General features: G+C 54.0%; 1 protein-coding gene across 4 annotated transcripts in view; it reads right to left on the reverse strand.

Moving 5' to 3' along the window:
- Positions 1–17,564, reverse strand: part of OSBP2 (oxysterol binding protein 2) — a 252,956-nt gene that overhangs the window by 20,325 nt on the left and 215,067 nt on the right. The window lies entirely within an intron of this gene.

Here is a 17,564-nt window from a genome sequence, read left to right on the forward strand (position 1 = left end):
TGGAGAAGGGGCAACATCCCATTTGAGAGATGAGGAAACTGAGGCTCGGATGCCACAGCTCGCTGCAGGGAGGGGGCACCTTTGCTCAGCCTCTGGTCCAGGGTCTTCCCGCCCTCCCTAAAAGGCCATAGTAACCCCCTTCTCCCAAAGGGGTAGGGATTTCCACTGGCAGGTTGGGGTAGGGGAGGGGGGGAGACAGATGGTGGTGGGGAAAGAAAGAAATCTCCTTATGTGCTTAACAGGGTTCTGAAGACAGGAGAGGCTGTCCGGGCTCTTTGGTGTTTATGAATGATGTGCCTATAAGGGCCACCCATGAGAGTGGGGCTGCAGCCACTGGCTGCCATGCTATTGGGTGGCCCTGGGTGGGCACTGGAGACCTGGGCTCCAGGTCTGACCCGCCTGCTTCCTGGCCTGTGACTAGAGCCGAGGCTGCGTCCTCCCTGGTCCTGCGGTGGCCTCCCTGCCCCACCCCAGCCCTGCCCCTCCCTCCCTGCTATAGATCTCTGGGGTGTGTGTGTGTGTGTGATGTCCTGACAGCGGACAAAATGACAGCTGCCACTAGAAGGCATCTCTTTGCTGGTTCTGCACCAGTGACAAGGGCAGAGTATTCCTCTGGGGGCCTCAGGTTGTCCTAGACCCTTCCAGGAGCTCTGTGAGATGGGTGGCCAGAGACCCCTGGCCCATTCCACCGATGGGAAACACCGAGATTCTAAAGTCACAGAGCCACTGGATGCCACAGCCAGGCCTTCATCTCAGGACTTTAACCCAGAGCTAGGGACCCTCTTGGCCCCAGGGTGCTCCTGTGAGACCTGCGTCTCCATGTCCCCTTGTTTGCCTCTGTTCCAGGGCCCAGTCAAGTGAGTCGTGGGTCCCCAGCTGCTAAAGGGAAGCCCGCGCTGAGACTGGGGCTCAGAGAAGGGGATGGGCTGGAGCCCCAGGCTAACAAGAGGTCCGTGTGCAGAGCCAGGCCACCCCCACACCAGGCAGCTCCCCCTGCCGGCCACCTGGGAGCAGAGCCACGAGGGTGTGGAGAGGAGGGATGTGTCGAGCACGGAGCCTCATTGCAGGTGAGAAAGATAACGGATGCTTTGTAGTTTTCCAGGTTCCTACCGGTCTATGAGTCCCTGCCTGGCATCATATATTACTTTCCTCACGACAGACTGGCCCAGCAGCCTGCAAAGTGGCTGACCTCTCCCCCGTTATGCCTGCCTCCACTCCTTTCCAACACTGGCCACAGAGCCCCATAACCACCTGTGCATATTTTAACATAGATGGGTACTTACTTTCATTTAACACGTCATGTAAAAGAAGCCTTATAAAAGAGACACAAACCATACTATAAAAGAGGTGCCAAAGGCCATGGTAATAATTTCCACAAAACCCGCGCCAGAGAGTCCTATGTGACATCTGGCCTTCCTAGCAGCCAAAGCAAAGAAGGGAAGCAGATCACAGAGTGAAGATGAATTAGGCTTCCTCCCTTCTACCCTCCATGTTTGTGGTTCTAAATACTTTTTCTCTTCTAAGGGGAAATGGGGTATTTGTTGTGTTTCCCACAGACTGGGATGGCTGTCGGTCCTTCACAGACCTGGTTCCAAATCTTTCCCAGCCTCATGTACTCAGCCTATCCCTCCCCACCCCTCACTTGTGGCCTACCAGGTATTGTAGCTTCCTGCTCTTTCCTGTCTTGATCCCTGTGGCTTCCCATTCCTGCCCCCTCCCTCAGGCCACGTGCCCCCTGTGGGTCAGGGATGCCTGGGACATTCTCGCAAGCACAGACTTGATGGGGAGGAAATGAAATGAGGCTGCACCAGGCTGAGGGGTCAGGTCCCCGTGCACCTGCCTGTATGGGCTCTTTATTCCCCTGACATGGAATCTTTATGGCTGTCTGGGGGCTACTTGAGGGCATGGAGGTCCCCGCGGCCTTCCTGTGTGCATCTGGGCTCTTGGGGCGATGCACTAACCAGTATGAGGGGAATAACCTTGTCCAAGCAATAGGACCCTGCCCTGGCCTCGGGTTATACCTGCTTCCCAGCACCCTTCACCCCAGGGATGACAGTGTCTCATGCCAGGGCTGCTGGCCCACAACCTGGCCATGGGTGCCCAGCACCTCACAGTCCCTGCTGGAGACAAGAAGTCAAATCCTGGGATGGCTGGTGTCTCCTTTAGGTGTAAGTGCTGGGCTGCGCAAACATAGATGGCCAAGTTCATGGTCGCCTGAGGAGGTGGGCAGGAAGGAGGCTGCTGTGTCCCAATACTGAGGGGTTTGTGGGGCTGGACCCAGGGCCTTTGCCACTACCAACCTCAGGGAGGGGTCATCTGTGGCAGCTGAGTTGCTCGGTTACAAGGAGGGGTCACTCCGTGGGCTGCTGAGAGCAGGTGCGCCCCCTTGCTCTCCGCATACGCCCTGTTGGCATCTATCCCCAGCTTGCAGGGTCTCTTCTGCTGCTGCTGGCCTTGCCCAGGCCCCACGCGGCCATGCCACCCTGGAATGCTGAGCTCTGTGCTCAACGGGGCTGCATGGAATTAGATCTGGGGCCACAGAGGGACCAGCTGGGGGGAGGCGCAGGGGCCAGGGAGGGCCTGATTGACGGGGCAAGGCCTGGCCCATGGGGCAAGGCCTGAACAGGTTCCCCCTACAGCTCTGTGACTCTGTACCTGAAGCCAGCACAGTGGTGCCCCATTCTGAGGGGCCCATCAGACTCATCCCAATCAAAGCCCCCAACCCACCTCCTGCTTGTGTCCTAAATCATGTGAGGGGTGGGAAAAGGCAGAAGGAGGAACTCAGCTGCCAACCTGAGTTCATCGTGTATCCCTCCAGCGACCTTCTGTGCAGGATAGAAGGGCCAGATGGGTGCCTCCTCCAGAGACGCATGGATGTGGACGGAAATGGTGTCTAGCCTCCCAACCCTACCCCATCTCAGGGTCCAGGGGAAACTGCCACGGGAAGTACGGGCGCTGCTGAGACAAGGAGGTGCCAGCCTGGGCATGGGGCCCTATGGCGGAGCCTGCCGAGCCTCCCCAGACAGAGCTAGACCTGCAAAGCCTCACACAGAAAAGGCAGGATTCCAGCCCTGGGGCTGGCCCTGCCTGCCTACCCGAGACTGTCTGTCCCGGAAGCCCAGCCTGGGAAGGAGGCAATGAGGCAGTGGGCCCAGTATGCTGCCTGAGCTGGGCTGCTGTATTAGTCAGGGTTCTGGACAAACTCCACAGGAGTGGGTTGCCGGCCGGGAGCAGGAAGAGAGCCTGTCTCTTCTGAATCCTTCTTAAAAGGCTTCCAGAGATTAGATTAAGCATCATTCATTAAAGAAGACACTCCCCTTGTCTGATTACAAATGGCATCAGCTGTGGATGTAGCTGATGTGATCATGACTTCACTCTATGAAATGTCCTCATTGCAAAAGACAGGCCAGCACTTGCCCAACCAGACAAATAGGTACCATCACTTGTCCAAGTTGACACATGAACCTGACCATGACTGTCTACCCCTTGTCAACTTGGCAGCTATACTCATCACCTTAAACTATACCTCATTTCTATATAGACAACAATAAGACATTTTTTTTCCACCTGACAATACTCAACTGTCCTGCACATAACCAGAAACACATTAAATCTATCCAGAATGGGGTGTAAGTCCTTGGGTAATATTCATTCTTAAACTTGATATCTTACAACTTAAATAGTATAACATGAACAAAACAGCATTACAGACCTCATTTCTGTAACTGATCATGTGGTCATAGTTTATATTGATCACTACCTTCTTCCAATACCCATTCCATGTTCCCTTTCCCCTCAGCAAGCACTTCAGCTGGCCGTGGTTCTTTGCCTGGTGGGGTGACCAAAACCTTCATTCCTTAAGTTTCAGAGCCATTGGTAGTCCTGCCTGGATTGGGTTGTTGCAGTTTCCATTGATTTTAATCACAGGGCATGGTAGTACTAAAAGACGCCCCAGGGAATCTCCTGTATTCCAGGAAAACTCTTCTTTACCTCCATGGTGTATTTGCAGTTCTATTTCCCCATGATAGTCAGGGTTAGTCATCCCAGCCAGTAATGTAATCCCCTTCTGGGCTTGTTGATCCAGAGGCAGGAGTAGCCCAAAGTGACCAGGTAGCAGTCTTAACTTCCAGTTCAATGGAATCATTGTTGTTTCTCCTGGTGGAAGCACACCCCCTTTTGGAACTAAAACCTGTAGACCAGCAGAGCTCAGGGCTGTAGGGACAGGAAGCAAAAATGTTCCTAGCAGACCACTAGGGGTAATAGTGAGTAGTGCCACTCCCGTTTCCACCCCTTGGTTCCTGGACCCATGGATCCCGGCTATGGGAGAAACAGCATCATACAGCGGACGCTGATTCAGAGCATACACAGCTTCCTGGAGAACATTACCCCAGCCTTTCAAGGTATTGCCACCTAGTTGACACCGTAATTGAGTTTTCAAAAGGCCATTCCACTGTTCTATCAATCCAGCTGCTTCTGGATGATGGGGAACATGGTAAGACCAGAGAATTCCACGAGCATGTGCCCATTCCTGCACTTCATGTGCTGTGAAATGTATTCCTTGATCAGAAGCAATGCTATGTGGAATACCATGACGATGGATAAGGCATTCTGTAAGCCCATGGATGGTAGTTTTGGCAGAAGCATTACATGCAGGGAAAGTAAACCCATATCCACAGTATGTGTCTATTCCAGTTAGAACAAATCGCTGCCCCTTCCATGAAGGGAGTGGTCCAATGTAATCAACCTGCCACCATGTAGCTGGCTGGTCACCTCGGGGAATGGTGCCATATCGGGGGCTGAGTGTGGGTCTCTGCTGCTGGCAGATTAAGCACTCAGCAGTGGCTGTAGCCAGGTCAGCCTTGGTGAGTGGAAGTCCATGTTGCTGAGCCCATGCATAACCTCCATCCCTACCTCCATGACCACTTTGTTCATGAGCCCATTGGGCAATGACAGGAATTGCTGGGGAAAAGAGGCTGACTGGCATCCACAGAACAGGTCATCTTATCTAATTGATTATTAAAACCTTCCTCTGCTGAAGTCACCCTCTGGTGTGTGTTCACATGGGACACAAATATCTTCATGTTTTTAGCCCACTCAGAAAGGTCTATCCACATACTTCTTCCCCAGACCTCTTTGTCACCAGTTTTCCAATTATGGTCTTTTCAAGTCCCTGACCATCCAGCCAAACCATTAGCAACAGCCCATGAGTCAGTATACAAATGCACCACTGGCCAGTTCTCCTTCCCAGTAAAATGAACAACCAGGTGCACTGCTCGAAGTTCTGCCTCCTGGGAGGATTTCCCCTCACCACTGTCCTTCAAGGACACCCCAGAAAGGGGTTGTAGTGCTGCAGCTGTCCACTTTCGGATGGTACCTGCATATCATGCTGAACCATCTGTAAACCAGGCCCGAGTTTTCTCTTCCTCAGTCAATTTACTGTGAGGAATTCCCCAAGAGGCCACAGCTCTGGTCTGGGAAAGAGACGGCCATGTAGCAGGAGTGGAGACCATGGGCATTTGGGCCACTTGCTCATGTAACTTACTTGTGCCTTCAGGACCTGCTCTGGCCCTATCTCATATATACCATTTCCATTTTATGATGGAGCGCTGCTGCACATGCCCAACTTTATGACTAGGTGGGTCAGACAACACCTAACTCATGATAGGCAACTCAGGTCTCATGGTAACTTGGTGGCCCATGGTTAAGTGTTCAGCCTCTACTAAGGCCCAGTAGCAGGCCAAAAGCTGTTTCTCAAAAGGAGGGTAGTTATCTGCAGCAGACGGTAAGGCTCTGCTCCAAAATCTTAAGGGTCTGCATTGTGATTCTCCTATAGGGGCCTGCCAAAGGCTCCAAATAGCATCTCTATTCACCAATGACACTTTCAGAACCATTGGATCTGCTGGACCATGTGGTCCAAGTGGCAGAACAGCTTGTACAGCAGTCTGGACCTGTCGCAGAGCCTCCTCTTGGTCTGGTCCCCACTCAAAATTAGCAGCTTTTCTGGTCACTCGATAAATGGGTTTGAGTAGCACACCCAAATGAGGAATATGTTCTTGCCAAATCCTAAGAGACCAACTAGGTGCTGTGCCTCTTTTTTGGTTGTAGGAGGGGCCAGATGCAGCAACTTATCCTTCACCTTAGAAAGGATATCTAGACATTCCCCACACCTCTGGACACCTAGAAATTTCACGGAGGTGGAAGGCCCTGTATTTTTGTTGGATTTATCTCCCATCCTCTGACATGCAAATGCCTTACCAGTAAGTCTAGAGTAGTTGCTACTTCTTGCTCACTAGGTCCAATCAACATGATATCATCAGTATAATGGACCATTGTGATGTCTTGTGGGTGGGAGAAACTGTCAAGGTCCATGTGGACAAGATTATGACATAGGGCTGGAGAGTTGATATACCTGAGGTAGGACAGTGAAAATATTTTGCTGACCTTGCCAGCTGAAAGCAAACTGTTTCTGGCAGTCCTTACTAACAGCTATTGGGAAAAAAAGCATTTGCCAGATCAATAGCTGCATTCCAGGTACCAGAGGATGTATTGATTTGCTCAAGCAATGCTACCAAATTTGGAACAGCAGCTGCAATTGGAAGTACCACCTGGTTGAGCTTATGATAATCCACTGTCATCCTCCAAGACCCATCTCTTTTCTGCACAGGCAAAATAGGAGAGTTGAATGGGGATGTGGTGGCAATCACCATGCCTGCATCCTTCAAGTCCTTAAGAGTGGCAGTAATTTCTGCAATCCCTCCAGGGATCCAGTATTGCTTCTGATTTAGTATTTTGCTAGGTAGGGGCAGTTTAGTGGCTTCCGCTTGGCTTTTCCCACCATAATAGTGCTCACTGCATGAGTTAAAGAGCCAATGTGGGGATTCTGCCAGTTGCTCAATATGTCTATTCCAATTATGCATTCTGGAACTGGGAAATAATTACAGAATGGGTCCAGGGCCCAAATGGACCCACCATGAGGCGGACCTGAGCTAAAACTCCATTGATCACCTGACCTCCATAAGCCCCCACTCTAACTGGTGGACCAGAGTGACGTTTTGGGTCCCCTGGAATTAATGTCACTTCTGAACCAGTGTCTAATAATCCCTGAAATATCTCATCATTTTCTTATCCCCAATACACAGTTACCCTGGTAAAAGGCCGTCGGTCTCCTTGGACAAGGCTCAGAGGAAGATAAACAGTATAGATTTGTGGCAGTGGAACAGGTTTCTCCCCCATAGGGACCTGGCCTCCCCTTCAGTCAAGGGGTGTGTAAACTGTCTCAAGTCTGGAAATTGATTAAGGGGCCGTGACTCTGTGTTTTTGTAATTCAGGTTAGACTTCTGTTTACTTGACCTAGAACTCTTTTGTTTATACAGCTCCAACAAGAATTTAGTAGACTGCCCTTCTATCGTATTTCTAGGTACCCCAGGATTTACTAGCCAACGCCACAAACCTCTGCAAGTCAGATTATTTTGACAGCTGCTTTGAGTTTGCTGTCTATTACAATAGCCATGTCCACCCTGTCTTCAGCGATTAAGTGCTGCCACCTGGCTTCTGCCAACTGAGGATCCAGTCATCCCCACTGTGTTTAAGGATTCCAGCTCAGTGACAGCAGTTCCTACAGTAATATCTGACCTACAGAGAAGTGCAACTACAGAGCTCTTCAGGGATGACGGCGCTAGTCTCACAAATTTATTTCTCACTGTTCTGGTAAAAGGTGCATCCTCGGACATTCCTGGGGTGTAAGAGCAGGCTTTGCATGATAAACCCACTCTAACATTTCAATCTCTCTAAGCTTCTGGATCCCCTCATCTACACCATACCAGGGCAGTTCTGGTACTTCAACCTCATGAATTGTTATCAGCCACCTTTTGATCCATGTTTCAACCAACCATCCAAACAAACTGTTAATGCCTTTTCTAACCCCTCGAGCTTTAACATTGAATGCTGAATCTCTGCTTAGTGGGCCCATATCAATAAATTCAGCCTGATCTAGCCTTATATTCCTCCCATTATTATCCTACACCCTTAAAATCCATTGCCACACATATTCCCCTGATTTCTGTCTATATAAATTGGAAAACTCACACAGTTCTTTTGGAGTATAACGTACCTCCTCATGTGTGATACTTTGTACCTCACCTTTAGGGGCCTGTTGGGACTTCAGTCTAGTTATAGGTCTGGAAGAAATGAGGGGTGGTGGGAGTGGGTCATGAAAAGAATTAAAAGTGTCTTCTAAACCATTTGCTTCAGGGCTTTCATTTGCAGTTTCATCTGGTGAAACAGGATTAATCATTCTAGGGCTAATCCCTTCAGGAGGAGGTTGGGTGGCCAACTCCTCAAGGCAGGCTGGAGGTGGGGCGGCTGTGTCCTCAGGGCTGACTATTGCAGGGTTATCTAGAGAAGACTCAGCATGGTCTAGGGTTTCAACCTCTCCACTGACATTATTATCAATCCATATGTCACCATCCCAATTTTCAGGGTCTCACTCCTTTCCAACCAATGCCTTCACTTCAATAGCAGACATCGTCCAAGATTGAGATTTCAGTTTATGTTGTAAAGTTGCTACTCTAACAATAAGATTCTGAGTCTGATTCTTGGAGATCTCAAGTCTACGGCTACAGGAAATAAGATTTTCCTTCAAGACACTCACAGAAACGTCTACCTCTGTCAGGCGGCACTTAAGCTTCTCGTTTGAAGCTTTAAGCCCATCCCTTTCACTCATTAATGTATACAGTGTATCTAACAACAACCAGCCAATATCTCTGTACTTCCTATTTCCACAAAACTCTGTAAAGGTGTTAAAAACATTATCCCCAGAGCCTGGCTTTGTACAAGCAAAGCATTAGGAGAATCGAATGGTGATATTTTGACTGCCTCTTTTGCCAACTCACTCCATGGACTGGCAATGTCATTCTGATTATGGAAATCAGGGTCCTTAGTGCCTTTAAGTCCAGTCAGAGTAGAAAATAATTCATAAAAACCCATTTTTAAGATGCTGTTTCTTAAGAACCACTCCTGGTACCAAGTTGTATTAGTTAGGTTCCTCTAGAGAAACAGAATCAACAGGAAAGATTCGTAAATATAAAATTTATAAAAGTGTCTCACGTAACTGTGGGAATGTAGAGTTCAAAATCTGTAGGGTAGGCTGTGAAGCTGATGACTCCGATGGAGGGTCTGGATGAACTCCACAGGAAAGGCTCGCCGGTCGAAGCAGGAAGAGAGCCTGTCTCTTCTGAATTCTCCTTAAAAGGCTTCCAGTGATTAGATTAAGCATCACTCACTGCAGAAGACACTCCCCTTGGCTGATTACAAATGGAATCAGCTGTGCATGCAGCTAACGTGATCATGCTTTAATTCTATGAAATGTCCTCATAGCAAAAGACAGGCCAGCACCTGCCCAACCAGACAAACAGGTACCACCACTTGGCCAGGTTGACAGATGAACCTGACCATGACAGCCATCCTAGCAGGAGCGTCCTGGCACCCACCAGAGAGTCTCTGAGCTCCAGGAGGAAAGAGGACAAGTTCAAATCACTTTGGCTGTCCTTAATCCTAAACATGACAATGGCCCTGTTGCTCCCAAACATGGGTAGAAGAGCAGGGCCTCGGCCCCTGCCTTCCCGTGTGCGGTCTAAGTTCTCAGGAGGTCTGCAGGATGCCAGGAGCCAGATCAAGCCTGCCCTGAGGTGGCTGTCCCTAAATGTCCATCACATCCACTGTCACTGCCTCCCAGACAGGGAAGGGGCAGGTGGGCTGTGGCTGAGAATGCTGGCTGGGGGTGTGGACGAACCCCAGGCTGGCAGGGTGTCCTGGCCCAGCTTGGGACTGCCTCCATCTTCAGCCATCGGCACCTGCAGCAGATTCCATGGCTGGGACCTGCCAGGGGTCTGATGCCACGTGGCCACACTGCAGTATGCTCAGGCTCTGGGCTCCGAGGACAGGCCATCTGACCCTTCTCTCCCCGGGGGCTGGGCTGTCATCCCACCATCCACGCCACCTCATTAGTCCCACCATTTGCTGTGAGGCAGGTGTCATTGCTGTGGGCACCGCCCCATGCTGGCCCAGGGTACTGCGGTGGTCACTGAGAAGAGAAGTGGGTAGAGTCACCATCTCCCTGAGGCCCTCTGTGTAGTGAGAAGCTCATGCCAGGGGTCTCAACCCCTCCTCCCTGAGGAAGCAGAAGGCTGCCCCACTTTGCACAAGAAGAAGCAGAAGCTCAGAGCACATGTGGTGCCAAAGCAGGAAGGAGCAGTGCTAAGGGTCAGGCCAGGTCCACCGGACTCCAGAGGCACTGGCCCCTGCCTGCCATGCCTCAGTGGCCTTCACAGGCCCAGCCAGGAGGGCTCTCCCAGCATCCCTGGGGACCAGCCACCCATCCTCTATCCCCTAGCTCTCTTGGTCCACCCTCCTCTCTCCAGGATGATGGGGTATGTGGGTTTGGGGAGGCGCTGCAGTATTGGAGCTTGGCTGGCTGGGCGCATAGCAGCCCTGGCTCCCTGGGAGAGGTCTCGCAGCCACCACTCCCGGCTCAGTGTCCCACGCTGCAGTGAGGGGTGCAGGTGCCTACACCAGGTACACTCAGCCCAGCCCTGCCAGCCCAGGTGTCCGGCAGGATCAGAGATGTGCTCAGGAGCCACCACGTTGGGAGAAGCTCAGCCATCCCGGGCACCCAAGACCGAGGGTGAGGTCCCTGGACCCCAGTGGGGCTGCTGGGCTCACCCTGGGTTCCCCTGGGATGGGCCTGGCTGAGTCACCCAGGCGGTATTTGCCCACCACCACCCTCCTGCCCCTTGGGCTGAGCTCCACCTGCTAAGAGACACGGCTGACCAGCGCACACAGAAGCACCTGCTGTCCCCAGCGTCGCAGGCAGGTGCAGGTCCCCGTGGCATCTTGATGTGACCCACTCGAGGTACCACGCGGTAGCTCCTCCATTGAAACTTCAAAAATAGCCCTTTGCACATTCAAAATAGTTTACCTCTTGGGCACAGGACCAGCACCATCTGGCTGCCAGTTTGCCGAGTGATTTTAGACAATTCTGGCATCTATTTTTATCCACCTCCCTAGGCTCCAAATCAGCAAGCGGCTGAGAACAGAATGGCGGTCAGCTCAGCAGGAAGCCTGCTCTCTTGGGCCCTAAACCAAAGCACATTTTCTGGCTTTAGTCTGCTCCTTTTCTGACCTGTGCCCCTGTGAAGTGCCCGCCCAGTACTCCAACCTGCAGTCCCAGCGCCTGCCCCCACGGGCCCCAATTCCTCCTGTGGCCTTCTGGAGCTCCCCGAAATGCCTCCTCCCTCCATCCCGCACCTCTGCCCTTGCAGGGCTCATCTGGAGTGCCCCTTCGATCCCATGTGGCCTGACTGCAGGATGTCCCCTCCCTGGCTGCCCCAGACCCTTTGAGTCGGGGCCCCATCCCCCTCCCACTGACCTTCTTGCAGGCTCCAAAGTTGTCCCCTGGGGGACTTTGCTCCTCCGTAAGCCAGTTGTCCAGAGGGCAGGGTCTGCAGCAGCCGGACCTCAAGCAGTGAGCCTGGCAGGTAACCGCGCCACCCACGCTGTTTCCTGCCCCCCACCTGGCTTCTGGGACCCCTCAACTGTCTTTGGTCTTCTGCTGAGCTGGCCCACCACCCCTCTGGCTGCACAAAACGTGTCCCTGGAAAGGATGTCCTTTCTAGAACCTATCGGACTGACCTGGGGGACTGGGACCAGGTTGGGTCAAGGGCATCAGACAGCAAGGGCCTGTGTTCCAGGAGCTGGGCTGTACTGGGTGTCCCTGTTCCCCCAATATCCCTACATACATAGCACATCTGTCACCCCACTTCCCAGCAGCTTCTCACCAGCTCCAGCTCCATCCCTTGCTTGGGCACAGATGGGGCCTCCTCAGGGCCTCCCCACACCTGCCCAAACATTACCTCCCCTTCAAACCATGAGAGATTTTGCTAAAATGCAAGTGAGTCCCCCTCACGGGGCTGACGAGTCCTCCCTTGCTCCTTTGGAGTTGGAAGGCAGCGGTCTCTGCCTTGCACAGGCCAGGCCCCTGGGACCAGGCTCCCCTCCCACAGCTCCCCAGCTTTCCCTCCTGATGGCAGACACCTGTCCTCCCTCGGCACTCCCCCCTCCAGCAGAACATCCCCTCCCCACCCCACCCCCACCCAACAGGCTGGCGTGGCCTCTCACCCACCCCACCTCCCTGTGCCGTTTCTTGTGTGTCTTATTTACAAAGCCCCAGGAGGCCACGGGTTCCCCGAAGGCGTCCCCAGTGCCTGGCACAGGGCCTGGCTGGATCCAGGGAGGGAGAGCCCCCTGCGTGCCTCAGAGCCGTTCCAAGCACCAGCCCGGGTCTTGTTCCAAACGGGTCAGTGTGGTCCATGGAAGGTCACTCAGTTGGGGATGGTGGGGATGGGTGGAGCTGGGTCCTGGGCCCCAGCAGGGGGTGGGGATGAGGTGGCATGTATCACCAACTACGGATGACCTCTCTGTGGCTCAGGTTTGGGGGCCAAGAGGGGAGCAGTCTGCTCTGCTATGGTGCCCACACAAGGGGCCTGCAGGGCGCTCCCAGGGGAGAAATTGCCTGCTTGCAAGGGGACCTGCTTCCACAGGGGTGAGAGAGGAGCCTGGAGGGAGGGAGGGGCAAGATCCACACCGCGCATCCCGGGGCAGCTCGCTGCCAGAATGACGCAGAGATACCAAGGAGTTCTCCTGTCCGAGGTGGGGGCTGGGAGGTTGGCGCGTGGGGTTGAAGGCCAGCGCAGTTCATCGTGACCACCAACAGAGAACCCAGGTAGGCTGGGCTCAGCCTGAGAGCCCATGTGTGGCCTGGTGGGAAAGTGGCCCAGGGAGCACCACAAGTCCTCATGCCACAGCCGGGCCTGCCAGCCTCGGGCCAAACCACAGCTCTGGGCCTCGGGGTGACAACGCTGTGAGGCCACCAGCCTCACCTGACTGTATGAGCAGCGAATGGAAGGCAGCGAAGGGAAACCTGTGCCGAAAACATCCCGGCCCCACAAGTCTGCCCTTCAGACGAGGGTGCTTTTTAAGAACAAAGAGAAGCTTATAAGAAAAATAGATCAGTCTGGAGCTTATTATTTTCACTTCTTGGAAACCGATACCCAAAGCCTGGGCTTGCTATGCAACGTATCGATCCCACTGTCCTCCCACTTGGGACTCAGTGAGCCAACCATGCCGTGACAGCAGGTGTGTCCTGTTGTCCCCACACTGGGCTGGCCAAGAACCTGTACACAGGTGCGCCACGGTTCCAGGCTCCCTTTAAACCCCACCTCCATTTAACAGTGCTGCCAGGTTTACCCTAAACAGTAGGCTAATTCACAGTTACACAAAACAGTAATTCCAGCACGGAACTGCTGGGCTGGCTTTCATCAGAACTGTAGAATTACCCAGTGGAGAGCTTTGCCAGACGTTAAGCGATTCGTTCTTTGCCCTGTGTTCTTTCACAACCCTCTCCCTTGCTTGTTTGCTGGGCTGTCTGTGGGCAGGCACGATGCAAGGCGAGGGGGCTGCGAGGCTACTGGGATGGTGGGGACCAGCATGTCCCTGCATTTGCAGGGTGCCAGCCCAGGGGGGAGGGCGGGACTGTTATTTCCTGAATCAGATCTGGGCTCACGTCAGGGCTTTCCCACTTAGCGGCTGCAACCCTGAGCAAGCCCCTCAACCCCTCTACCTCAGTTTCTATGCTGGCTTGAACTGCTATGCGCCCCAGCAAAAGCCATGTTCTTCTAATCCAGTCTTGGGGGCAGGGGCCGACCCACGGTGGGGCGGGGCCTTTTGATTAGATTATTTCCATGGAGATGTGGCCTTGCTCAGTCAAGGAGGGTCTTAGTTAGTTTACTGGGGTCCCTAAAAGAGCCAAGAGAGCAGAGCGAGGAGGTCAAGGGATGGACATTTGGAGATGCAGATAGAAACGCCCCAGGGGAAGCCGGAAGGACCCACAGGAGCTGGAGAGAAGGACAGCAGAGGTGGCTGCCAGCCTTCCCGTGTGACCCCAAAATCCTGAACACAATGGGCCTTTCTTGACTGGAGGCATCCTCTTGATGATCCTGTAATTTGGACATTTTCATGGCCTTAGAACTATAAATTTGTCACTGAATAGATCCCCTTTGTAAAAGCCAATCCGTTCCTGGCATATTGCATTCCAGCAGCCTTAGCAAACTGGAAGTTTCCCACGAGGTCACCCACAAAGGCCCGGCATGTGTTCCTGTCCTGGACAGGACCAGGGCCCACCCGAGCCTCCCTGTAATCCAGGCCTCAGGAGGGAGGAAGCCCGACCCCAGCTGGGCGGCCTGGGAGACGGGCAACATCTCGTGGGGCCTTCCCGGAAGGGATGGGAGACTGTGGAGGGCCTTGCAGCTGAGGTGCCGGCAGGCCGGGAGGGGCTGTGGGACCGGGGCCTCTCCAGCCCGGCAGCAGCCTGCCCGGCCCTGCTGGGAAGCACACGTGCTGGTGAGCACCGCACACCCCCTTCCTCTCTCCTGACGGAACACTGCCTGGCCACACTGATCTTGCCATGTTGCCTGAGGAGGGAAGGCAACCCCAGTTCTGCCGCCCGGGGCAGATGGGTGATGGGACGTGCACAAAACCATCCCAGCTCCTCGCCAGGCCTTCATAAATGTGGCCTTCAAAAGTGGACGTGGGAGCTGCTGTCCTAGTGTGTTTGCAGCCCTGGGAGCTGCCTGGGGTGGGGCCAGTCCTGCCTGTTCCCTGCAGAGTACCCCCCCTCTCCCTCACCAGCTGCTAAGGTCTGGAACAAAATCCCAGTCGGCCAGGAGCTCCCTGCCTGCATGAGCTGTGGGCCTGGCTGCACTGCACGACCCGAGGGGCAGGTTTCCCAGGCGTTTGCCACTCAGCTCTGTGCTGCTCAACCTCCAGCGAGCAAAATGCTCTAAACGTGACAGGAAGAACCCTGCCAAGCTGGAGGCCCCAAGAGGAGGGAAGGAGCCTGGAGCTCAGGACGGCGCTCGTGTGAAAAATGCGATGTTATAATTTCAGTTCTTAAAACACATTTCCTGTCTCTTGGCTAGGGGGCCAGGCCGCTCCCCTGGAAGGCGGGGGGGGGGGGGGGGGGCGGCTCTGAAGGCAGAAGGAGGGTTGGGGAGAGTCTTGCTTTCCTACCAGCCTCATCTGGGGAGGAAATGGGATAAGAGCACCTTTGTAAATGGTCACGTGGCTGACAAATCCAAGACCTGCGCTGCCAGGGGCATTCATTTCTCTAGGTTGGAGATCTGCTTGGACTTAAGGCTGAAACACCAATCTAAAGGCCGCAGGTGGCATTGTGTGAGGCAGGGGCCTCCGGCGTCAGAAGTTGTGGCCAGGAGGTTCTACTTCCTGAAAGGGGCCCCCGGCAAGCCTCCCAGCCCCGGGGCCGTCCGTCTGGGGCTCTGAAGGATGAAAAGGGTGTTCTGGATGGCACAGCGGCAAAGGCCCACGGGAGTCAACACCCTGGAGTCAGTCCAGGTGCCTCCCGCGGCACCCTGCTCCCTCAAACTCCTAAGGTACGAGGTGAGGATCCCCCACGCGGCCCCAGGGAAGCGGTGGGTATGTGGGATGCACCAGCAACCTCAACTGTGGGGTCTGGGGTCTCTTGGGAAGGGTCCGGAGACCCCCACTCCCACCCCCTGCCACCCTGGGTACTTGGGAGCTAAAGCTTTATGATATCCATGCCCATTCCCAAATTTGGAGAATGCTTAAATAATGTCCCTGTGACTATTCTCCTGAAGGCCCAAAGATCCTGGATTCTTTGTTGTCTTGGGGAAACAGGGAGCTGCAGTGGCCAGGCTGCCCCACACAGGAAGGGTGCCCTCTGAAGGACACATTCCCTCCTGGGGCGGCTGGCTGGCGGCATTCTTTTTACCTGTTCTGTGACTCAGGTCCAATCTAACCACAGCCACTCACAACATGAAATAGGGTCCCAGGAGGGGTCTGCCCTGTCCAGAGGGCCTGGTGGGAAGAGAGGTTCAGGGATGGGCACTGCTGGAAATTTCTCCTGTGAGGGCTCACGTTACAATTAGGGTAGGGGCTAGGGGTGCAGAGAAAGACAAGGAAGCAAAGTGAGACCCCAGTGGCAGGAGAGAACATAGCTCCCACCTCTTACAGCAAGATCTTGGGAGGTCTGGGGGATGATGGTTTGTGCCTCTGGGGACATCTGGGGTAGCTTCCCTTCCTTCCGTCTCCGCTCCCCAGGTGGGAACCAGAGGTTCAGCACCCCAGTCTTGGAGGTAAAAGACGTACCTGAAGCTCAGAGGGGTGCACGAGGGTGGGGTCCCACCATGGATGCCAAGCTATTCCCTTCGTGTCCTGACCTCACAGGGCATCCCTTGGGGGTCTCACCCTCCTGCCTTGGGCCACTGAGCCCTCAACCCCCTAGCAGTTCACACAGATCTGGGTTTGCACCCTAGCCTTGCCCCTCACCAGCTGGGGGACACCGGTCCAGCTTTTGTGACTTCTCTGAGCCTCGACGTCTACTTTGGGAGTGATGATGCGTCTTGCTATTAAGGAAGTGGCTTGTGTGGGGGGTGTCAGTGGTTTGGGGTATGAATGGAGCATGACTGGGCTTCTTCTGGGGTGTGTGTGGAGGGGGAGGAGCCACACTGTTGCCTTGGTTATGGACCCCGGCTCCATCTTCCTCCTCACAACAGGTGTGGAAGTTGTTGACTGACCAGGGGCAGGAATCAGTGTGATATCTCACGCAGACTGGCCTGGCCTGAGTGGCCAGCTTAGCCTTGGTGGCCCTGAGTGCGAAATGGGGATCTGGATGTCTGGGGTCCTCCTGGAACTGAGTAGTTTCCTGCCAGGTGAGATAGAAGTGCCAGGAGGGTTCCTGGAGAACACAGAACATGGGCTTCTGAGCCTATCTGGAACATCCCTCTCCTTACCACGGCACCATTTGACTATGGGATTTAAGGAGAGGCCAAGATGTCAAGTTCACACCAGCGGGAGGAGCAGAGCTCGCCCCGGGGGCCCTGCTCTCTATCAACATGATGTGTTTCCCTGGGGCAGGGACTGCAAACAGGGCCTGGCTGGAAACCCAAGGGGCCACTCCAGGGAACTCAGCTGCCCCTAAAACAATTCATTAGGCACTTAGAAGGCTGAGCTGTTTTTATGGCTCCATAAATACACACAAGCCTCCAATATCTGATAAAGGGCTGAGCCAGACTTCAGACAGTTGAGAAGCTCATTAGTTTGAAAGAGCCAAAGCAGCTTCCCAGTCCAGGAAGGCAGAGACGGGAAGCTGCCTGGAGGTGACGGCTCTGGGGGGTACAGGGAAACACAAAGGTGCTGTCATGTCATGAAGATGCTCAACGCTGGGGGTGGGTAAATGGGAACCCAGTTCTGCTCCCACACCCCTCGGGTGTCTTGGTGGGTCTAAAGCCTCCTCCTGACTTCTGGCCCAGCACTGGTCTGAGCCCCTGGGCCTCACCTGGGCAAAACTTTGGCCCATTGTCTCCGGCCAGCCACAGTCTCTGGACTTGGACCTCCAGTCCCAAGTTGGCTGGGATGTGCCCTTCCCAGGGGCTGTCACACTTCCTCCAGGAGAAACACTCACTAGGCAGTGA

The sequence above is a fragment of the Tamandua tetradactyla genome, chromosome 5 (genome assembly GCF_023851605.1).
Source record: "Tamandua tetradactyla isolate mTamTet1 chromosome 5, mTamTet1.pri, whole genome shotgun sequence".
In the NCBI taxonomy this organism is placed as follows: Eukaryota; Metazoa; Chordata; class Mammalia; order Pilosa; family Myrmecophagidae; genus Tamandua; species Tamandua tetradactyla.